The 24884-nt window shown below is 35.2% G+C and overlaps 1 long non-coding RNA gene across 2 annotated transcripts in view; it reads left to right on the forward strand.

The window, feature by feature from the left end:
- Positions 1–16740: 16740 nt before the first annotated feature.
- Positions 16741–24884, forward strand: part of LOC112650159 (uncharacterized) — a 35239-nt gene continuing 27095 nt past the window's right edge. For both annotated transcript variants that reach the window (XR_007414053.1, XR_007414054.1), the window contains exons 1-2: positions 16741–16834; positions 18312–18419. This is a non-coding gene — a long non-coding RNA (uncharacterized LOC112650159). The remainder of the gene's footprint in view (positions 16835–18311; positions 18420–24884) is intronic.

A 24884-nucleotide genomic window follows, 5' to 3' on the forward strand; every position in this document is an offset into this window, starting at 1 on the left:
CTGTCTTCCAGGTGTTATTGCCATGAGAATGCCAAATGCTGAGTTGTAAGTTTTTTTTTGAAGGAAGGGAGATTGGGCCACTATGAATTTAAAGTAAAAAAAAAATAAAAAAAAAAAACCTCATCATTGTTTACTTCCATGTGATAATCCTTGTGTTAAAAAAAAAGAATAGAAAGCTTCAGTTATACAAGACGAATAAGTTGTAGAGATCTGCAATTCTGTGCCTATAGTTAATAATACTGTTAATAATACACTTACCAAGTTGAGAGTAGCTCTCATATTAAGTGTTTTTAGCCAATTAAATAATAAAAATAGAGCCCGAGAGCACAGAGGACACTGACTATAGGATGGCATAGGAACATGCTACACATATGTACTTGTCATTTCTGGAGGGTTACATTACAAAACATTCTTTAAGTCTTGTATCGTTACAGTACAGATACAGTACATCCATCCCACAGGAGACTATGTTGCTATGGAAAAGAATAAGGAAGTTTTTTTCATACTGACATAGAAAGCCAACATGATATTTTTAGGTGGAAATAGCAGAGAAAACACCAGAAATTAATAAAAGTAGTTAGCGTTAAGGAGTAAATGGGCAAATGGTATCAAAGGTTGAGATAAGACTTTATGTGTGTATGTAGTTGGAACCATGTGAAAATTTTCCCTATCAAAAGAAAAAAAATGTTCTTAAGGAATCACATGGAAAGAAGAATATAACAGATACATCTTCTCCATTACTGAAAAAAAAAAAAAAAGTTAAAAAGATAGATGAATGGAAGGTGTAAGAGAACCTGGCCTGTGGTACATTTATTCATTCGCTCTCTTTACCAGAGAGAAACCTTGGGGCAAAGAGCAAAGGGAAGTGTCTTAGTTAGCCCAGGTTGCCATAACAAAATACTACAGAGTGAGTGACTTAAACAGCAGAAATGTATTTCTCATGGTTTTGAAGTCTGAGATGTACAGGATCAAGGTGTCAGGTGATTCAGTTCCGGGTAAAAGCTCTCTGCCTGACTTGTACTGTCACCTTCTCTGTATGTCCCCATGTGGAATTTCCTTGATGAGTGCATATGGAGAGAGAGAGAGTTCCTTCTTCTTATAAAGTCACTAATTCTATCATGAGGGCTTCCTAATTAAGTCTAATCACCTCCTGAGTGCCCCACCTTTAAATACTACACTGAAAGTTAGGGATTCAACGTGTGAATTTGAGGAAGGACAGAGTACAAACATTCAGTCTATAGTAGGAAGTGACCAAGTTTAATCTCCTTGTCAATTGGACTTCCTCTGGATAAATAGACTAACAATATTTACTAGGAAAAAGAGGTCTGTCATTGAAGTGACTTTAGTTGGATGTCACTAAGGATTACTTTTAACAAATAGAACCGAGGTCTACAGGCATGGCTCCCTGGAGAATGTCTTGTAGGCTGTCTGAGGTAAAAAAAACGGACATGTTTCATCATTTAAATGCTGCTCACAGCGTGAGAAACTGTACACACGTCACTTACTGTTCTGGGCTAGAGTAACACGTCTGTTATATGAAGGAAAGACCTGGAGAGCCAACTTGGTGAACCCATTATTCATATCCTTGAAATTAGTTTATGTTGATACTGCTTATGATCTCTGATTCATAACAGTCTGATTTGAAAAGTCCAGTCCTATGAATTGCTCAAAAAATTGCAGACTTAATTCAAATTGTAACCAAACTTTACTAAACATTTTTTATGTATCAGGCACGATCCTAAGATAACTAGATTCATGTCTTCATTTAATACTAACAGCAAAACTACTAAGTATTATCTTCATTTTATAGATGAGAAAACAGTCACAAAGAGGGCAAGTGACCTTGTCGTGGTCACATTGCTAATTAAGTTAGGCAAAGTTTGAACCTTGACTGTCTTGATTTGGAGTCCAGCTCCTTAACCTGCACTAGAAGGTTCTGTGTTATCTCTAAAGCTTGTTAGAGCAGGACTTGGATGTACCATTCATCACAGACTTCCTGGACCACACATCGTACATGGCCCTTGATTGGGTAAAAAACAGAGGAGAGAGATGTACAAATGGCAATAACATTAACCAAATATCCCCTGTGTGCCATGCACTGTGCTAGTTACATAATATACATGAACTTATTTAATTTTCAGAAAAACCCCCATGAATTGGGCAACATTACTGTTTTTCTAACCATCAGTGTTAAGCTAATCATTTCCTCAAAGCCTCACAGTCATTAAGTACAGGACCAGGATTTAAACCCAGACTTATTGCTTTCAACCATTATGTCACAATACCATACCTTAAAACTATTATTTTAAACTATAATGCTGTGTTTGCAAGAAAGTCACTTGCTTAAAATTCAATAACCACTCTAGCTTTTCCAATTCAAAACACATGCTACACAGTAAAATAAACAGGAACTAAGCACAGACTTGGAATAAATATGTCTCTAAGCAGTTGGAGTGTTTTGCTGAAGGAACTACATACAGTCAGTGATTTACCCTTTGCCATCCTCCTAAGGCAAGTTGAGTACCCTTGTGACTATTTTTGACATTTTTTTGACAAGGGAGGAAATCAGACAAGGTAATGTGGTCAGGAAAAAAAAATTCCTCTCTGTACAACTTTGCCCCATTTTATTTTTTATACCAAAGTGGTGCTTATTTTCTTAAACTGTCTCGCTGTCAGTTAGTGAATTCATAAAACCATCACATAACATTTCAAAATGGCATTCTCTGTTGCACATTAGAAGAAGGAAATAACCAATAGAAAGCTTTGACTTTTACCCTAATTCAAATTTATCTTTCCCTTAAATCCTAAACATAAAGCAGGGTTTAGAATGGGAGTTGACACATGAGCCAGGGTCATTATCTAGGGGCCAGCTATTGGTGGGGCTAATATAGCAGACCAGACAGTTTAAAACTCACCCTGACAAAAATGGTCACCTCATAAATAATTTTTCTCTGAGTTCATGCATTTCTGTGTACTGGTTCATGCATTTCTGTGTAGGAGTCTGGAGTTAGACTTTTTGCGTTTGAATTCTGGCTCAGACCTGCTAGTTGCTCAGACTCTTCCAAGGATAATCAAAGGTCCCACAGCAGCACATAGAAAGACCCTGCAAATCATTTTATGGGACATAGGAACAGGAGAAAGGCCAAGAAGGAAACTCTGGGACTTCTATGCAGAGGAATACCTCCTAAGCAGAATCTCAAAGGACAAGTTGTCAGTAGCCTGAATATAAACTGAGAGGCACAAGCCACCCAAAGTTTTCAAAAATTGGTTGGGGCCTGGAAGGAGGTGGGAAAGAAGAGAGGAAAGAGAGAGAGAGAGTTGGTTACCTTTGGGATAACTGCAGAGCAACAACTCCCTCCCCGTACCTCAGAATGTTACTATATTTGAAGATAAGAGTAATTAAGTTAAAATGAAGCTGTTAGGGCTGAACCGAATCCAATCTGACTGATACCCGTATAAAACGAGGAAATTATGACACAGAGAGAGACATCAGGGGCTCATATGTATGAAATCACAAGATTGCAATCATCTGCAAGCCAAGAAACAAGGTCTCAGAAAAAAAACCTTGATCTTGGATTTTTAGCCTGAAGAACAAGGCAAATATACATTCTATAGTTTAAGACACCCAGTCTGTGTTTTTTTCTTAGCAAGCTAATACAGAGGGAAAGATCAGCAAAGAGCTGGTACTGGAAAAGTCACCCTGAAGCCGGCAGTTGATAAGACTCGCCTGCTACAATTAGGTTACAAAAACAACATTTGCGAAAATCTTGGACAAATTATTTTCAAAATCTTGGGGTAACATTAATAAACTTATTCTCATAAAATCCCTTTAGAGAAAGAAGAATGAAAGAGGGGAAGACTGGGACAGTTGGCAATTATAGACGTGGCCTGAACTAGGACAATAAAAATAGATATGGAAGAAAGTAGTTTCCAGAAGGATGAAGAAGGGGGGAATGATAGAACTTAGGGATTGATGTGTGGCAGTGGAGATGGAGAAATACAGAACCAAATGATAGTTTTTCAACATAATAAACAAGGAAGGAGTGTGTTTGTTTGTTTGTTTTTACTATTTAAACTATTAGGTAGTTAAAATATGACAAAGCATAGTTAGTGTGGCAAATACAAATGAATACACAAAAAGGTCAAATACAAACATTAAATAGTCACATAACAAAACAATGTGAAATATGCTTTAAGGCAGTATGCAGTTAAGTACAATGTTTATTTTTAAAAAGTAGGTGCTCTGAATATGGAGAAGTGAGATTCCACAAATGGATTTCTAAAAATTGGAGCTGGTTTCTCAAGGACTTAGAATTCAAGAATATAAGGTGAATGGAGAGATACAGAAAATGACCAAAAATTAGATGAACCAAGATACGGTGAGACCGTGAAAAGGATATTCATCCAAGAAATAAAATGGAGGTTGGACAAAACAATTAGTGAAAAAAATATAATTGGAAGTAGTTTTGAAACTAAATTTGAATGATATTGTAAGGAGTTTTGAATCCTGGGATGAATATGGGGATTACATTATCCTGATTATATTGGAGATGCATAAGTTACTGTCATTAGTAAGGGCTAAAGTTCAGTTGTGAATAACATCATTACTTAACTCATTACTTAAACAATATACTTTATTTCTTTTGTAAGAAAGAAGTCTGTGTTCAGTTGTAACTTGTGTGGTGGTTGTGCTACACAGAGCTTCCATTTTCACAAAGGTCATTGGATCACAAAGGTCATTTTGTGATCCAAGAAGTCAGCTGAAATCCCAGTCATCAAGTAGAGTAGGATGGAGGAAGGGGAAAAGGCAACTTCAAGGATGTCCCCATAGAATACTTTGGCTAACGAATCTTCACCCAGACTTTAGCCACTTGGGCACGAGAACAATAAAGCAGAATAGGGAAAATGTTCTCTTTTAGCCACATGGCAATATGTCTCACTGTTAATTAGAGATCACTTACCAAAAAGCTAAAGAGAAAATGAATTTTCAACTTAGAGGCTGTCCATTCTGGGCCACTGGTTATTTTTGGGCTTAAGTTCATTTTAATAGAATAATTAAAGAGGTGTCTTCTTGTGATTGTCCTTAAATTTCTCTAGATTTTTTCTGTTTTACTTTTTGTGTTTTGTCTCAAATTATAAGCATTTTTTTTTGTTTTTCCTAAATTTTATCTTGTGTAACTGGTATCAAATACTAATATTTTAGAATATTTTGGTTGTACATACATGTAAGTGCAAAAATAGTTTTTGAAATGTTTTCATCTAATAGTGTTTGATTGTGTGAATAATATAATCTGAAGTCTAGAAGAATGAAATCTTGTATGACAACGCCGCATAGAGCCCATGATATTACAAAGTGGCACCAAAGTGAGTTTTTGTCACCTTGAAAATTCATAGCTTCTAAAATATTCTAATTTCTTTTTCATATTCCTATGTCCACAGAATTATATTATTAATAGAATATAATTCTGAGAAAATCGTTGCTAAAATTTTATCCTAAAGTTGCTGAAATTTTATACTAGAGCCAGTAACTTAGCATAAAATATCAATGAAAAATTTAACCATTACATTGAATATTGTATAACATACCTCAACCCTCTGCCAGTGGGCGCTGGGTTTTCTAAAGCTTTGCAAACATCAAGAAGACAAAGTATAGCTTCTATTCCAAGAAATGTACTGACAGTATGATGAATGTGAGTCTTTCTGAAAGAGTGCCAACTCACAAGTGTTCTTAGTGGAGAGATAAAGCAACATAGTGATAGACTCAGTTGCTGACTGTTTTGACAAATATCAAGAAAGCAATGGCCCACTCGCCCAACAGAGTGATTTGTTGAAAGCAAAAAAGAACACATGATAAAATTTTAGTAAATGCTTTTTATTTATTTTTCTTGGATACAATTTCCTTGGCTTTCTTTTTTTTTTTTTAATAAAAAAGCTTTTCAAATGAATGCTAAGTAGGCTTCTATTGTATAAACAATAGATACAGAGAGGGTAGTACTTGTTTTAGCTTCATGGTCAAGTTGATCAACAGTATCCTAGAGACCACTTATTTTCCTTTGTTTCTCACTATACTTCAAATTGTTGAATGAAAACATAATTCACAAAGTTTTAAATGGCAGGTGACCTTATTACTAAAGAGATTATGATATGCTCTTTGCTTCCTCCACAATAATTATAATAGGACAACTTGGTCTAACAGTACTCAGATAATTTTCATCAAGAATTGGTTATGAGAGGGAGGTACTGGGTGGCTCTGTCAGTAAAGTGACCAACTCTTGATTTCAGCTCAGGCCATGATTGCAGGGTCATGAGATCAAATCCCATGATTCTCTGCCTCTGCTCCCTGCTGGCTCATGCTCTCTCTCTCTAGAAAAAATAAAAAATAAGAATTGGTTATGGGATGTGTGAGAGAGATTAATGATTGACTATATGAAATACAGAATAATCTAAGTGATCCAGGAATGAATTAACTGCAATTCTTAAGCAAAATTATACTGTACTCTACTTATCCAAAAGGACAATCAAAAAAGAGGAAAATCAGGTAGACAGCAGAAATTTAACAGATAAATTTATTTGGTTGGTCTAGAATATTCAGCACAGTACCATGTATTTTCACTACTGTATATTTGTACCTACATAAGACCACAGTTTCATATAGTTGTATTAATATTATTTTTAAAATTTTATTAATATTAATCCTTGGCTCATGACATACCTTATCATTGTTCTAAAAAAGGTCTACCTTTAAAACAGTGTAATTACATAGCTTTTTTTCTCTAAGAATGTAATAGACAACCATAAATCCATTACCTATAAAAAAAAGTTGGGATCTTACAAATAATTTAACTCTAGGAATGTGTCCTCCCATCCTTTAACCAACCTATCCTCCCTCACCTTCCCCAATATCATATTAAGTCTTATATTCATCATTCACTTTCCTTGTTATTCATTTTCCTATATCTATTTATTCTAAAGATAATTTAATCTATTTGTTTAATTTTATGGAAAACTGTGTTTAAATTTTGGGGACTAATATTATATATATTGCAGTCTGGCTGTAGTTCATTTCTTTTGATTGCGGTTTTATATGAATGTACCACAATTTATCTACTTTCCCATGATGGACATTTAGGTGATTTCTGTATTTTTGCTATTGTGAATAATTCTATGAACATTCTTGTATGTATCCCCTGCTGTAGTTACACAAGTGGATTGTTGAATCAAAGAGGATAGGCTTGCTCAACAATATAAGGGGATACTGAATTCATTTCCAAAATGTTTGCACAAATTTACATTTGTAGCAGCAATATACAAGATATCATGTGGATATACAGCATCTCCAATATGAGGTATGTCAGACTTTCATTTTTGCCAATCAAAATGATCTATAATGATACTTTTGTATGAAAATTTATTTCATTTCTGTGATCAGTTATGATTCTCATCATCTCTAGATGTGTGTTAGTATTAGTATTTCTTTTTCTGTGAAATGCCTAGTTATATCCATTGCTCATTTTTTTAGTGGGTTGTTTGTACTCCTCTTATTGATCTGTAGTTCTTTATATATTCTTAGATCTGTTTTTTGTTGTTGTTGTTTTGTCAGCTCAAAAAAGTCCTCCTCACTTGTTAAGTTTCACCTGTAACTTTATTCTTCTTCAATTTTTGTTACCCTGAAATGTCCTTGATAAAATTATGAAAGCTTTGTTAAAAAGGAACTAAACCACTAAATTCATTATGCCTCTTATGAATGGGACATTTAATCTGCTTTAGCAGTCTTAAAAAAAAAAAAGCCACATCAAATATCATGACATTGTATGTTTTATTTAGCTGAGAGATGATCAAAGATAGATTAGTGCTATAATAAATAGAAATCAATCATTACTGGCTGCCAACTCAGGCAGGAAACACGTATAAATACTAAAAATTTCTATGATTGGATCCGTAGTTTAAGAATGTTACCACGGTTACTCTAACTTGTACAAAGATAGTTTTGCCCCAAATAAAATATTTTCAGAGAGGATACATGTTTATTGCTTCTATAATAGAACATTGCTTCCATTACTGCTTGTTATGGATAATTATGTCCCCTGAAATACAGCAACTGCATACAGTAATATTTGGAAACAACATTGATGGTTTTGTGCCATTTAACTTAACCATAGCATTAGAAAGGAAATCTTTGGAGTTTACATTTGGACTTGGAAATGTAACTTCTACTTAACTATTTCTCCCTGGGCCATTAAATCTTTAGGTCTTTTGAGAACTAATTTGAAAGAATTTACCAGAATTCTACTCACAAAACTTTCAGTCCTTTGTACATTTCAAGACACCTGCCTTCCTGTTACCCACATCTGTACTTTGCACACCTAAGATTTCTTTCTCTTTCTTCATATCTACCATTGGTTTCATACTTACCTAGATAATCAGAAAACTCATCTTCTCATAAAATTTCAAGTTTCCTAATCCAGATGGTACTATAATTTGTATTTATTTTCTTTATTCGATATCTTAAAGTTTCAGGAATGAATTTATAATAGATATCAATAAGAGTAAATACATTTTGAGAAAAACATTAAATAGGAAAGAGAAATCTGTAACAGCTCCCATGCTCTTAAATGAAAATTCACGATTAGCAGACACTAATTTATCTGGTTTTATGATGTGTGGTTCATTTATCTTAAGGATTACTTCTCAATTTGTTAAGGAATTAATTTTTCCCATTCTTCTTTAATTTTAACTATAATAACCTGTAGTATCATTTCTCTATTTTAAAACCACTATGAAAAAGAAGTTCTTGCTCTATGTTGTTTGAAAGAATATGCATCCCTATAGGAATGCAGATGCAGCATATTCTTTCATACAATATTCCTGCCTTTCTTGATAAAGTTAGTCATCTTCCAATCTTCCATCAATGCTGTCTCTATATCTTATGCATGCATCTCTTGTTATCCTTACTGTTTACTATTATAATGTACTTGTTTGGGTGTTGGACTCCTAGACAGATTGCCTATTGAATTCTGTGAGGGTGGAGATAAAAGGGCATTTGTATTTGTTTCTCCACTTCCTAGAAAAATCATTGGCACTTAGTAGGTGCTTGGTGAATGTTTAAATAACTCCCTGACATACTAAATGGATGTGTACCTGGTATTTTATATTAGACTTGTCTTTAGCATTCTAGTATTCTAATATATAAAGTGCTGACATTTTTTATTTATTCATATTAATGGAAATACTTGCTCATGATCAAAACTCTATTTTATCTAATCATGTCACTAACCTATACTAATAAGAAGGGTCAGAGCTACACATGATTAGAAGAGCCTTATATGCCATGATTTGGGTCACCAATGTTCATTTATATACAGTGATTTATGAATTGGTAAATCTAATGGTTTCTAATACCATTCAGACTGGGAAGACCTCCTTTCAAATGCCATACTTTATAATTTCTTACTCTTTCATTGTTTATTCTGCATGTGTTAGGTCAGGAAAATGGCAGGGCCTAAAAATAATATAGTTGATGTGCTGCTGGTGATCTTACAGTTTGGCAGAGGCAGAGTATTTTGTATGCAGAGTTTTCTCAAACCTTAGTGGAGTTTATATGAGATATGCCTATTTTGTTCATAATTGATGCTGTGAAAATCTGAACACTTAAATTAATCAGTTTCTTCTTTCTTTAAAGTGTCCATCTTTTGTTCTCATCTTGCAATCATTTAATTATGACTCACTTCTAATTGCCTTTCCGCTTCTGCTTAGCTGTGCATATCCCTTCCATCACCAGTATAGCAACTTGCAGAATACCAGCTTCAGTTGTAAAGGGATTTAAATGGTGAGTTCATAGAATTACATTATCAAAGTACTTGTAAATGTGACTTCAGGGCTACCCTTAGAAAACTCTGAGAAATCATAGAGGACGTGAGACCGATTAAAAAGGGAAACTAGCAAATGTTTTGCTTTGCTAAAAGGCAGCAAGGATGAATCCTGAAAAATACAGTTGGCTGAGTGAGGTTATGGTCATAGAAAAAAGGTACTTTTTTAACCAAATTATTTATAAGAAAATTTAGAAGAGTATAGGGAGCATGAAAAATCTACATATATTGTCTTATATTGAGTGAACATATTTTTTAAATAAGAGAGAGGCTGATATGTCAGGTTAAAACATAATAAAGGTATATTTTATTTTGAAAAAAGCAATCCCAATGACCTCAGTTTGGATAAAATAGCTAAATTTTGTCTGGATTCAAAACTGGTAGTGTGGGATCCCTGGGTGGCGCAGCGGTTTGGCGCCTGCCTTTGGCCCGGGGCGCGATCCTGGAGACCCGGGATCGAATCCCACATCAGGCTCCCGGTGCCTGGAGCCTGCTTCTCCCTCTGCCTATGTCTCTGCCTCTCTCTCTCTCTCTCTCTCTCTCTGTGACTATCATAAATAAAAAAAAAAAAAAAAAGAACAGTAGGTGAAAAACAAAACAAACAAAAAAAAAAAAACAAAACTGGTAGTGTAACCATGTTCAGTTTTTTGTTGTTGTTGTTAACAACCCAGTATGAAGCTCAGGAGAGAGCTGTAGTCAACTGACTTAATTTCTGTCTTTTTTTTTTTTTTAAGCTCAAATTCTATTCATTTCCCAGGATCGAAGTATATAAGGAGTGTGGATAACATAGAACATGTAAAGGAGATAGATGGCACAAAAGACATTGCCAAAAAAAAAAAAAAACCTAGAATCCAGAATGAGAGATATTTGGTCACATCTTCATTCCTGTTGAAATCCAACGAGAATTCTAGGTCCAGCCTGTATGCTAAAAACATCAGCTACATAGGGAAGAAATGCTCTGGCAACTTTTCACTGGAGGGGACATCTGTGTTTATCCTGACTGATGATGCAATGTGGTTACAACACATTTAACATAGTCTTCAGCTGCTTCAAAAGGAACATGGATTCAGGTTTACATGAAGTAAAAGCCACAAAGAAAAAGCTGCTAGGGGCGCCTGGGTGGCACAGTCGGTTAAACATCCAACTCATGATTTCGGCTCATGTCATGATACCAGGTTTCTGGGATCCATCCCCACAATCAGATCTGGCTCTTCAGGGAGTCCACTTCTCCTTCTGCCCCTTCCCCACCCCTGCTCCTGCGCTCTCTCTCCAAAATAAATAAGTAAACTCTTCCAAAAAAAAAAAAAAAAAAAAAAGCTGCTACTGAGACCACATCAGAATTGTTTTCTTAAATTATCTGCCACATTTTTAGATGTATATTGTCAATTACAAAGAATATGACACGTACACTGTTTCCTAAAATATGAACAAGTCTCACGTCAAAAAAAAAAAAAAAAAAAGAAGAATCTAAGTGTTCCATGGTAGAAAATACTTTAGGAAGGTAGAGTTAATCAAAACAGAAAAAGTTTCTTTACAGAAGGACATCTCAAATTTTGCTAAGGTGACTGGTGACTTTTTTAGGAGAAGTTCATAAAATGCAGCATTTTCCCAAATTATATGACCACAGTGTTCCACAGAATACCTTTAAAAAAAAAAAAACCCTGGCCAAAGAATATAGCACTGTAGAAGAAATAATGTTTGTAAAGAAGTAGTATGTTTGTAATGTAGAATGTTTGTAAAGAAGTCGTAAATTTGTTCCATTCCCTGTTTCCAAGGGAGAAGAACCAGGTAACGAATTTCAGCCTTAATGTAAGAAAAATAAAAGATATTCTTACAATTATATTCAAAAGATTGAATAACTAACTACCTGCAGGTAGGATGCTGAGAAATTGGGCGACATGACATTTGAAGTCAATGTCAACACTCAAATTGATGATATTTGCTCCAGGAAGCACTGCCCACTGCCATTTGTAAAGATCAGAGATCCCGTGTTCCTAGATTTAAGGAAGGCCTCAAGACCTGTGAATTCTGCTTTCAAAAATATACCTTGAAAAAGGCTGATGACTATATTTTTTGTTATGGAGTATGTTGCCAACATTTCTCTGTAGATTCCAGCAGTTTCTTCCTAAATGTTCTCAAGTGTTCACACTTGGATTTCCTTCCTTCACTGCTCCCACTCTGCTCCATCCCTTCTGCAAACAACTAGAGCAAATTTTGGAAACTACACCAGATTATGCCATATCTAGTCAGCTTATACTAGCCTCTAGTTATCCTAGCCTTCATTCTGTTCCTGATCTTGTAAGGTTTTTATTCCTCTTTCTGGGGTAATTTCCCCCAGGAGTTTCTCATGACCTGCTCACCTCATTCAAATATTACCTCTCCAGAGAAGCCCTTCCAGTTCTCTCTCTATATAAAACTTCTTGCATTCCCTTTGTAAACCTTCTTGTAAACCTTCCTGCATAATCAACTTCCAAGCCTGTGATTTTTATCTTGTTTTATTTTTTTAACATGTATTTGGCACATTTTTGGTTTATCTTCCCCAATGGAATCTAAACTCAAGAAGGCAGGGATTTGTTACCACTTTATTCATTTTTCTTAGAGCAGTGCCTTTTGGAGAGTAGAATGCTAAGTATTATTCGTTTCAATAAATGAATATATAATAGTTTATTTTTAAAAAGTAATTGAGGTAAGAACATTATTTTTAGATAAGGTAGCTATAGAATTACCATAATTACAGAATGTTACAGCTAAATTAATATTGCTAAATGAGCTAAAATGCCAAATATGGGTTCTTTAAGTCCTTTTAAAGGAGTCTATATGGCATGATCAATTTTTTTTTAAGTTGGTTCAGAATATAAAATAGGCAGTTGTTTACAATCCACATCGCAACAAGTTGCTAAGGTAACTACAGTATGGCTAAAGCATTTCATCACTTTAATAATTGTATAGATTTTCAGTAAGCAGCACACAGACATATTAAGTAAGATGTATCATTGTGTAAATTACTTTAGTCTAGAAACCAAGCTTCCTAGCACATATTTACAGGAGGTGCTTTTCAAGGACATTACCTCGTAAGGAGAAAAAACTAAACATGCCTAAATATTAATAAATATGCCATTCATAGTACAAAGTTATTTTCCAAACCTTATCTTCACAATTTCATAAATTGAAAAATGTACAAATTAGCAATTTGACTAGAATTTTTCCTAATATACTATGTCAAATCTAAAAGGCTTCAAAATGACATTGTGCAGAACATTGTTTAGATGTTTTTACTTTATAAAAAGAGATTTGCACTCATTATTACCTAACTTGGTAGGGACTATTATTAATCATACTTTACACATGAGGAAACCAAGACAAGGAGAGGTTAAATCACTACTCTTCTCAGAGACCCCCTTCACCCTAGCTGCCTCAAAGTAGAGTAACAAAGTTTAAGGGTTTTTTTTTTTTTAATTTTATTTATTTGAGAGAAAGTGCACTGGCAAGCAGTGGGGAGGGGCAAAAGAAGAGGGAGAGGCAGAGGAAGAGGGAGGGACAGAGAAAGAGGGAGGGGCAGACACCCTGCTGAACAGGGAGCCCTACCTGGGGCTTGATCCCAGGACAAGGTAGCTGCTTAACCCACTGAGGCACCCAGGAGGCACCCCAGTTTAAGGGATCTTAATTCCCAGGTCTGTGCTCTTAATCCCTACATTATCCTGTCTCCTTTTTAAATATTTCCTTAACTAGATACTGAGGATACAAGCTGCATTCTCCTTAGATTAGTTGCTAGAGAAACCACAACTCTGCTACATATGTATTCAAGGTAACAGTACAATGGAATAAGCATGTGAACAAAAGAGGAATGGGAGAGGTCACTTTGAACAATGGACAAGGGCACATTATGATATTAGGATCCATTGGAAGACATGATATTTGCATGGTCTAAGATCTGGTTCTCCTTGCTCTTTGCCAATTGACTTGACACACATCCATTAGCTGGTTGGGCTACTCAGGATCCATGCACCAGTGATGTCAGAACTCAATCAGATAAATCAAATATAGAAAGCATATGTTCCTAACAGGTCCCACACCATCAAACAAGACTGGGGAGAAAACAGTGCTGCATGTGTCTTGGACCAAGAAATCCTAGATCCCAGTTTAAGATATTTGAATTCTAAATAGAATGGGAACAAACACCTGGGAAACTCAAACTGGGGACTTAGAATTATCCATCTTCATTTACAAGATTCTTTAAAAAAAATTGATTAAAACAGCAGCAGCAGTGGCAGCACTTATTTTATAAATGGTAACTAAATGCAGGATTTAGATAAATGTGATAGTTACATATCTATATACTAAAGACAAAAGTCCCCCCCTCCCAAAAAAAAAAAAAATACTAGCCTCCTACTCATCAGCTCATTTGGACTGATATTTGGTTTCCTAATAATAATTCATTGCTTGTCTAAAAATCGAAAAGGAGGGTAAGTACTGGCTTCCTACTCTTAATGAAAAGTTTCTGGAGCCCACTTCTAGCAAGCATTTTTGTAGGTGTTAAAGTTTATCCAGTATCTAACATTTTAAAGTAATCATAATGCTTTGTCTAGGTAGCACTTAACAATTTTCCAACATCATATACGTTTTCTTATTAGACTCTCATAATTCTCAAAGCTGTTCAAAAGACTCAGAACCTAGCTTATGAGTAGAAAGGCTAAAACCAAATTCAGATTTTCTGATTAGCAGCCCTATGTGTCTTTAAAATTTCTTTGTAGTTCCAGAAAACATACTCACTTGAGGAGTCTCTTCTTGGCTTGAGAAAATACTTGACTTAAGTGACACTGAGTAATCAATTTATCTATATTTCTTATATCAGATACATCATGAATATGTTAGTCTTGCCACATTCAGTAATGAAGAAGGAACACTGAATTAAGGAAGAATGGAGCCCCACTTAAGTAACTAAACTTTGTGACTTTCAACCATCCCTGGCCTCAGTATTCTTACGTACAAATGTGGATGAAGGACCAAGTAATCCCTGAAGTCATTAATGGCCTAATCTTAAATTATGGTGTAAATCATCATAATAGATAGTTGGGAATATTATACATTTTTAATATCCATGTCTTTTACTATCAAGTATGCTGGAAATTTTCTGAATGCTGAAGGTTTTATTTTCCTGAAGATTCTTTTTCATGTTCTAAGAATTTCCAGGGTCATAATACCCAGTTTAAATTGTTTTGGTAACTGTACAATGGCAAGAATTATTCTCTACCATAGAGACTATAGATTCACAGGTGTTTTTATTGTGAAAATATTTAATGAATTTTTTTAAATTTTGATAACTTTATTTGATTTTCTTTCTTTCTTTCTTTCTTTCTTTTTCTTTCTTTCTTTCTTTCTTTCTTTCTTTCTTTCTTTCTTTCTTTCTTTCTTTCTTCTTTCTTCTGCTATTTCTTTTTGGGTGAATTCTCAAGGAATGCAAACCTTTGATCATAATAGGCTAGTCTGTAAAATAACATACAAGAGAGTCAAGAAGGAGTATAAGAGGGATGTGTCCTTCATGGCAGAACACAGTTGAGTTTTGAAATTTGTCTCAAAACAGATTAAAAATCTGAAATATTTCATCAATGTAGAAATGAAGAAGAAACTATAAGTCCTATTTCTAACATGTCCAAGTAATGCCTATATGCCAGCCCCTACACAGACACAAACACATGTTCGCGCACACATAAGCACACACATTTTGGCTATGGTCTGAATATGCCAATACTTTATGAAATTTTAGGAACAGCAAATTTTACTCTGATGTGGACTCTTGGGGAAAGTCTGCTTATTTTCTGTATTTTGTTTTACTCTGTCACAATATTGTTCAATGGGAAAGAGAGTGTCAGTTACTCGTAAGAATTTGACTATCTCTCTGTATACCCAGAATAACATAATTTACATAATGTATGTAATTAATGATTGGGATAGTGGAAAAAACACTGGAGATAGAGATAGAAATTCTAAATTTGTTGGGGCCCCTGGATGGCTCAGTCTGTTGAGCATCCAGCTCTTGATTTCGGATTGGGTCATGATCTCAGAGTCCTGGGACGGAGCCCAAGTAAGATTCTCTGCTCAGGGTGGGGAGTCTGCCTGAGGATTCTCTCTCTCTCTCTCTCTATCTCCCTCTGCCCCACCCTTTCAAATAAACAAACAAATCTTAAAACAAAATTCTGAATTTGATGTTGTATATCATTTTATAAGTCTCTATATATTCATATATGAAATAGGAACAGTAATATCTGCCTAACAAGGCTGCTCTGGGAGCAGGGAAAGTTTATCTTAGCTATTGTAGAGAACAAAGCTGCCTACAAATATTGGGTATTATTCTTATTATGGACATAATAGGTATAAATAAATCCTCCTTAAAAATTTCTTCTTTAAATAAAGCAAAAGTAAAATTCAAATGTTCTTCTATCCTCCTTAGTCGCTCTTTTATTCCAATAAAGTGGATGACTACAGAAGGTAGAATAAGATAAGAATTTTGGTACTGTTTGCTAAGTCTCAGAGTGAAGTCTCCACAACCCTGGTTTCTATCATAGCATTAGAAATTGATGAAACATCTCTCTTTTATTTATTTAATACATACGTTAAGTAACAGAATTCTGAGCTCATTGTCAAGCTGAGAAAGAGTTTGTGCAGTATTGTACCGGGTACTATGGATTAGGGGCAGTGATGTGCTGATAAACCAGCTCTCTAAAAAAGTGAAATAATAATAACAACAATAACAGTAAATAATAATAATAGTACAATCCTGATTTGTAGCATTTTTCAATGTCCATGGCCTAAGTACTCCCGCTATGGCCAATCTCAAGGTGCCACTGTGACATCAGCAAAAGTGCAATTGGGAACAGAGGTGTTGAGAGGAGATGATAAACAATCAACTCTTCAAAGCCAGTGAGAGTCCCTGGCTTCTGATGGGCCTCTGACATTTGTTCTGACATCTGGTAAGTTTAAGCAATTTAAAATATATATTTAATAGAAGTGCTTATGCCCTGCTTTCATTTCCATAAGCTTGTATAATATTCGATATAAATTATGAATTTCATCTTTTTTTTCATTTATATTTGACAGGGAAAATGAAAAATTCAACGTTGCCAGGTTAAAATGGTTCTGAGTTCAAAACATAAATGCCTTTTCATCTTTCCTGTCTCCAAAGGGGGGGTGGGGGAAGAGTTGACTAATTCTAGCTGCAGGATTGCTCAAGAAAGAAGGCCATGAATGACAGAGGACTACCTCTGTGGACTCTTTATTGGGAACACTAACTCCCAATGGGTTGTGTCAGCAACTGTAGGAACTACATAAAGCATAAGCTTGATTTTAGTTCCATGATAGATGAAAACAAGAAGCAGCATATTTTGTTATTTCCCAAAGTCTATAAATATGATCCATATTAATATCAATTTTATCAGTGGAGAAAACCTAATATCTCCCTTTATAATAGAAATGTAGAATCCCCTGATAATGACATTAAAAGAAGTAATTAAATCAACATCATAATGATTTTATTTGTTTTCAAAACATTCAAACAGCAGATGAAATGTGGTTGAAAGAGCATTTAAAATAAATATTTTGGGTAGTATTTGCAATGCTCGATTAGCAAGAAATAGAGATTTCATATCAAAATACCCATAATTTAGCTAGAGCTTCATGACATGTGCTGGCCAGAACACTTGACTAGGAGAAAAGGAATTCTGGTTTTAGGGCTGGTTCTAATGCTACCATTGACTATGTGATTAGATCATGATCTAATGTCTCTGTGCTTCCCTTCCTCCTTTTGTAAAGTGGCAGACAGTATTAATTTAAATTGATGCATCCAATCGTCCTTTCCAATTCAAAATGCCTTAAATTTATCAATTATGGCATTTACTCACAAATTCTTTCTCTGCGTCTAGCTTAAAAGTTTTCGAATTTACAAAGAAACATTTTACTCACAAATTCTTTCTCTTCATCTAGCTTAAAAGTTTTTGAATTTACAAAGAAACATTTTAAACTCTCATTCTTTTCAATGTCCCAATTGTACAAAATGATTAAGTTGTACAATTTTTCAATTTACATGATTGAACTCATGTAAGTGAATAAACTATATGTACAAAATATTAAGTTACATAATTCAAATTTTATTCCAGGATGAAGTTTCCATCCAGTATACTCTCTTTTCTAAACAATAACTACTAAAAAAAGAAACTTTAAGTTTAAAAAGGTAATTCAGTCAGCCCTTCTGCTAGATTGAACTGGTCTCCACAAAATTTTTATGTTGAAGTTCTAACTTCCAATGCTAACTTCCAATATCATTGTTTTTGGGGAAAGGGCCTGTGAGGAGGTGGTAAAGGTTAGATGAGGTCATAAAGTAGGGCTACAATCTGAAAGGGCTCATGCCCTTACAATTAGAGACATCAGAACTCCCCCCCTCTCTCTGCAAAGTGAGGACACACTGAGAAGGCAGCCAGCCATCTGCAAGCCAGGAGAAGTGTTCTCAACAGAAACCAAATTGTCCAGAACTTTGATCTTGGACTTTCAGCTTCCAAAACTGTAAGTAAATAAGTTTCTGTGTTAAACCATTCAGCTGTGGTATTTTGTTACAGCAGCCTGGGCAAGCTAATGTGCTTTCTTTCAAATATTTTTTTAAAGCTTTATGAGTCACAGTTCCATCCTTTCTCATTGTTTTATTGGTAATTAAAATTTCATCCTAGTTTTCTACTTATGCCTTTAAAATAAAAATAGACAGGAAATAAATATTTCCTATATTCTTATTTTTTCCTTTACTCCTAGTTCTGAAGAGTCATCATGTTTACTTTATTCTGCCTACAAAATCTCCCTTTTACCTTTAATTTTTCATCATTACCCCCTTACAGAGATAGCACCTCTGTGCTATCTATCACAACAGTTTACAAACTGGTCTCTCCAACTAAAATCTCAACATCCCCCAATTTTCACTTCAAAGTGGTCCCAAGAAAAGCTTCTTAACATGCCAGAAAATTGTTCAGTGATTCCTGGACACATATACCCTTAGGATAAAATCCTCAAACTACTCTATGGATGAAGGATCCTTCATGGATTAGGAAACGTCTTAACTCCTTACCTTTGTCGGTACTGCTGATTTTGTTTGGGGGTATTCTCCCCATGTTTATCCCCACAACAAACTTCCTCATCCTTCAAATATTATTAATTACTTAAACAATATTATGTGTCAATCACACTCCTAAGTATTTTATGTGTTTAGATGCATTAAATCCCACAAAACCCTGAAAAAGGTGCTATTACTCTCATCTCAGTTCCTGAGTGACAGAAAGATTGTTACTTGTTATTTGGCTCATCACACAGCTTATAAGTAGCAAAGCTGTAACTCTAACCTCAGTGGCCAAGAACCATAATCCAAGTTTATAAAGCATACTGCCTTTCTAAGCACAAATACCATTCACTTCCTTTGTAAAGCATTCTTTAAATTTACCAGAAAATCTCTAATGGTTTTTGCTTCTGTATGTCATTGTATTACTCTCTTTTATTCATTAGCTTTTTCCATTTTAAGTCTATTTTATTCCTTTTTTACTAAACTGAAAACTCCCTGAAAGTAAAGACCATGAATTTTATCCCTGTATCAGTCCTTGATGCATGATCAATATTTAATACATGATTTTTTAACATTTTGCAGAGGTATGGAAATATTTTACATGTTTCTCAGAAAGAAATAGAATCACTATCCTTGAAATAATTGTATGATTTATTTTTCATCTTTAACTATTCAGTTTTATAATCTCTAAGGAAATAAGTAGTACAATGATAGGAAATAATATGTGTCATTGATATTTGTTTTTATCAATCATAGCCTGTCTTTAGAATTAAATGAAATATATACTTCTATTTATAAAATTACAGTCTTTTCAGAAGGATGATACATTTGTTATCTTTAAAATATTTAAATATCTCCTAAAATAACAAAGTTATGAGCTACATTATAAAGTCATCAGATTCACAATTAGTTATTTTGGGCATTACATATGGCTTGAAAATTAACATTCTAAATAGTAGTTTAGAGTTTTAGACTATTTTAAAAAAGGAAGTGCTTTCTTTTTTTTGACAAGCTCATTATGTTCCATTTCATTAACTATGAGTCTAAAAGATAGGCATTATTGAATAGCATTGATTGTTATTATTTCATTTTTTTAAACGGGTTTTATTTATTTATTCATGAGAGACACAGAGAGAGAGGCAGAGACATAGGCAGAGGGAGAAGCAGGCTCCTCACAGGGAACCTGATGTGGGACTCAATCCCAGGACCTCTGGATCACGCCCTGAGCCAAAGGCAGACACTCAACCACCGAGCCACCCAGGTGCCCCTAAGTCATGTTCAGTATGATACTAGTGAAGTCCCTCTAAATAATCTGGATCCACTACATAAAGGAGTATCATCACAGTTGGGCTTATTTAAAGAATAACAATGTGACCAACTAGTAGCAGCAAGTCAATGTTTGGTTTGACTCCCATTTTCTTTGATACAAACAATTGTTCACTAATTTGTATAGAATCCTATCTAAAAAACGATTGCGCTTTCAAGTTTTGTGGTGAGAACTCTGCTTATTATACTTGCAAATTCTAGGAGTAAACTATTTGAAGGGTCTTTCATGGACTTGGGAGATTTCCTAAATCCACTTATTTATAAATTCATTGGAGAAGAGAAGTAATAAAAAGTCTTTGTCAAAAAAAAAAAAAAAAAAGGTCTTTGTCACATTACCTTATATAACAACACATCTGAAATGAAATTAAGCAAATTAAGCTAGTTTCCAAATTTAGGGAGTAGATTTTGCCACATTTGGTGAAATTCAGACTAGGCTTATTGCATGCCATGAAATAATAATGTCTCGATACCACCTGCCCAGCCCAGAGATCTTATTCCTTGATCCCATTCTATAAAAGGGACAATTCATGTTTCCCTGCACTGTGCTTATGAACAGTAATGATGAACATCAAATATATTTTCACTGAACCAGTAAGCTGAAACATCAAAATACTTCCCAAAGCAACTAGAACTAAGTTGACATTTTAAATTATTTCCTCATACTTTTCATAATTTAATCCTGTTTCTTCTTGAGTAGATCCTAGGGAGTAGCACATCATAATCTGTTAGAAGTTTATACAGAAACTAAATTTAGAATTTATTTCAATTAAATAAAGACTGGCTCCTTTAAACCAGCCTCTGAAAGACAAAATAAACAAGGTAACAACTCCAGCATGGTTTAGACTTAGACTTAACACCTAAAGAGTTGGAGAGGGTGAAGATTCAAAGTCACATTCTTGTGTTCATGTACTTTGTTGGGAGACACTGAGGTTTTCACAAACTCTCTGAAACATGGAAAAAGACTTATTTGTCAATATAATATTTCATTAAATATTTACTTTTACTTTATAAATTACTCCATGACAACCTAACATCACTCCTCCAAACCCTAAATTATGGATCTTTATAATCTATGTGAAGGAATATTCAACTATTATGGGGTATCATATTCACTATATAAATGGAGTATATAACCACAAATTACTTTTAAATAAGGGCAAGAAAACTGCTGGTGGTTAAGACACAAAAACTTGCTAAATGTCACAAGTAGTGAAATTATTCTCATTTATATAGCAAGTTGTTCAGAAGGGTGAGTCTCTTTGTCACCTGATTAGAGCTTTCAAATGTCACAGAATGGTTAGGTCTTCCAATCCTGGCTCAGGTTTAAGAATGTTGGAAACAAAATTATATGTAATCAAATTCTGAGTTATACCAAGGCCCCTTTTCTCTGGTAACAAGTATATTTTAGTGATTTCAGTGGATCTCTTAGAATGGCATGAGAACATGTGCTTTCCCCCCAGGAGAAGTGGTTTTCAGCTTTGAGAGTTGTGCAACCAAATATATATTAATTAATTTGGAAATTAATTGATGTTATGCTGGCTCCTAAATGTTTGTCCAGAGGAAAGTTTATAGTAAGTCGCAAAAAGTTAAAAACAAAAACAAAAAAAACAACTGAACAACCGAACAAAAACACACTAATGTTGCAGGGATTTACCTTTTTTTTCTTTTCTTTTCTTTTCTTTTTCTTTTTTTCTTTTCTTTTTTTTTTTTTTTTTGATATTAAGAGTTCCTCCATACTCCATACTCCATTTGAGCCCAAATTACATTTCTGCTGCTTTGTGCCTCTCTTTAATATAAGGCAGTAATTTCTAAGAGTTCTTGCCATATGAGGAGTGGGAGATTTGCTATTAGCCACTGGATCTTGAAGTGGACACAGAGCCTTATGTAGTCATCATATAAGAAATAGTGAGCTGCCTTTTGGGGTTTTAAAATTCATGTTTCACTTACTAAACATGGTACTGACAACCAAAAAAATAATGGAAAAGGGTTCTGGTATTCTGGATACACACACACACACACATACATGGTATTCTGGGTATATATATACACACACACATATACATGCACACATATATACATAACAAGTTTTACCCTCTCTTTATCTTCTATCTAGATTTTTTTTAAATCAGGAGAATCCTCATAAGGCAACACTTTACAGAGAAGAAGCTATAAAGTCCAGTTTCTGGAACAAACCAAGTTTATATAGTGGTTCCGAGTCTGAATCTCAGGGAGACTTAGAGAAATCATAAGGGTGAATCCTTACGAAATATGTTCACATGAGCAATGAGGACTCCTGTGAAAACGCAGCCTGGGATTAAAAAGAGAGAGTCAAATAAGCATGACCCAGGAAGGAAGGCTGAGTTTGAGAACAGTACCGTGACTTTTCTATGTTCTTGCACTGATTGAGCTCCAGGTTTGAGGAAAAGAGGGCTGACATTCATTTCTGCAAGAACAGTTTCAATAAGCTCTGTGAAATGTGGAGTCACCTCTCACAGTGCTTTGTGATCCTTCTAACAGGGTTAACACAAATGGGAGAGAGGATTTCACTCCTATCTCTCCTTCCCATACTTCTCTTTAAGCTTCACGTCCCTTAGCAACTACGGATGCTTCAGTGCACTGGTGCTGATGCCCGCTGAGCAAGAGTCACAGAAGTAATTCCAGGAAGAACTGTTAAGCTAAAGAAACATTGGCTATGACTGTTAATGTGACTTCACGTGTACAAAGAGCCCATGAACCCTCCATAAATTTAGGTGGCACATTTTTTCCATTTCCCAAACCTTTTCATCTCGTATATATACATACATATGCAAAAAGATATTGTTTTAAAGTCTCATAGGTCTACTACAGCCTAGATTATTTATTAGGTCAGGTTCCTTAAAAGTAGAAACTGAGTGAGGGATTCTTATGCTAATGAATCATTGAGAAAGTGCTCTGGGGAGAAAGCGAGAGGAAGTGAAGCAGGTAAAGACAAGGGGAGGAACTAGATAAAGCTATGGGTCCAGCTCAGCAGTTTTCAAGATGTGGTTCCCAGATTGACGGTATCAGTATTATGTGAGAACCTGCTAAAATGCGGATTGTCAGGCCCAGATCTACCGAATCGGAAACTCTGGGTGTGGGATCCAGTAATCGGTGTTTTCACAAGCCCGGGGCAGGGGATTCTGTTACACACTACAATGTGACAATCACTGGTCCAACTGAAGCCTAACATCTGTCTGTCAGAGAACTCTGGAGCCTGAAAGGCACTGCAGACTAGTTCCTCTTTCAGGCAAAATAGGGGCAGTGTTTGCACTCCTTGCAAGTTAGTACTGGTTGCAGACCTTTCTTTGGGAGGAAGACCTAGCTTCCCAGGCCTCTCTCTGAGAGGCGGCTAGGATGCATGGACCATTCTCAAGGGAAGTGTGCGTCTGTGGATATTTGGCAGCTGACAATTTTAGCAACTAGAGATGGACACATCAGTGTAGCGAAAACCATCTAACTGGGCACCAACAGTGTCTAGTACAACCATATATTTTGCCAAATGGGGTTTTGCGTGGATAGAAAGGTTTTGTCACAATTCAAGATTCAGGGTTCTAAGAGGGTCCTTCAGGCATCAAAGACTCTAACTTTGGTGCCCACTAATTAATTCATTTCCTCTTCCTTTCCAGCCAGCATCCCAATCCCTGATTCAAAGCGACATTTTAAAGCCCAGAGCATGGTGGACTGACCCCCAAGGGAAGATTATAGAATAAAAACTCCATTAGAATGATAGAGACTCGTCACTCCTTTAAACACCTTATTCAGTAAATATTTATTAGGCACCATCTGAGTGCATGGGTGCTGAGAATTCTCTATTTAGAGCTTTTGAGGAAAATACAGAGAAAACGGATTGAAAACAGGCAATAGTGGTTCCCAGCTATCTGGAGGTAGCCTTTTGAGGAAGTTCACTGATGGAAGACATTCCAGGGATTGGTCACATGTCTGAAGGGAGAAGACTGGTGACCTAAGAGGACACAAATCCAGTGCAGGACCCAAAGTTGTGGGTTGTTATGGAAAAAAAAAAAAAAAAAAAAAAAGCCATACCCATGAAAGAGACCTATGCCTTGACCTCATGCTCTGTCCTGTTGCTGGGGCTTTCTCTTGATTTCTTCTTCATCTGCTGCTCACTCTTGATACCTGTGGCATGGCAACTCCAACAGGCAATTAATATCCTCAATGTGACCTTATAGCTGCTAAGTCAGTATATATTTCAAGGCCCATTTCCTAATGGAAACCTTCCCTGAGAAAAGCATGTATCTTCTCAGAACCACGTATTTTGGTCTTTTATTTTTTTTAACTCTGCATTTTGATGCTTATTAACCTTGAATGTCTACCAAGTTTGTAGGCTTTTTAAAATCCAGGAGGATTTTACATGTACACCGTGATTATATTCTTTTTAAAATCTCTCACAGTGTTGGAAAAATAGTATATAATCTAAAAAACTTACTAAATTGATTTCTTTGATTCTATCAGGAGTTTTTCCACTTCTCTGCTTAAAACAGAAATAACCACACTGAAGTAATATATAAATATAAATCAACTTCAACCAGTACAAATAGTAAAAGCCTGAAGGATACTACCTGCTA

Source organism: Canis lupus, chromosome 11, assembly GCF_003254725.2.
Source record: "Canis lupus dingo isolate Sandy chromosome 11, ASM325472v2, whole genome shotgun sequence".
In the NCBI taxonomy this organism is placed as follows: Eukaryota; Metazoa; Chordata; class Mammalia; order Carnivora; family Canidae; genus Canis; species Canis lupus.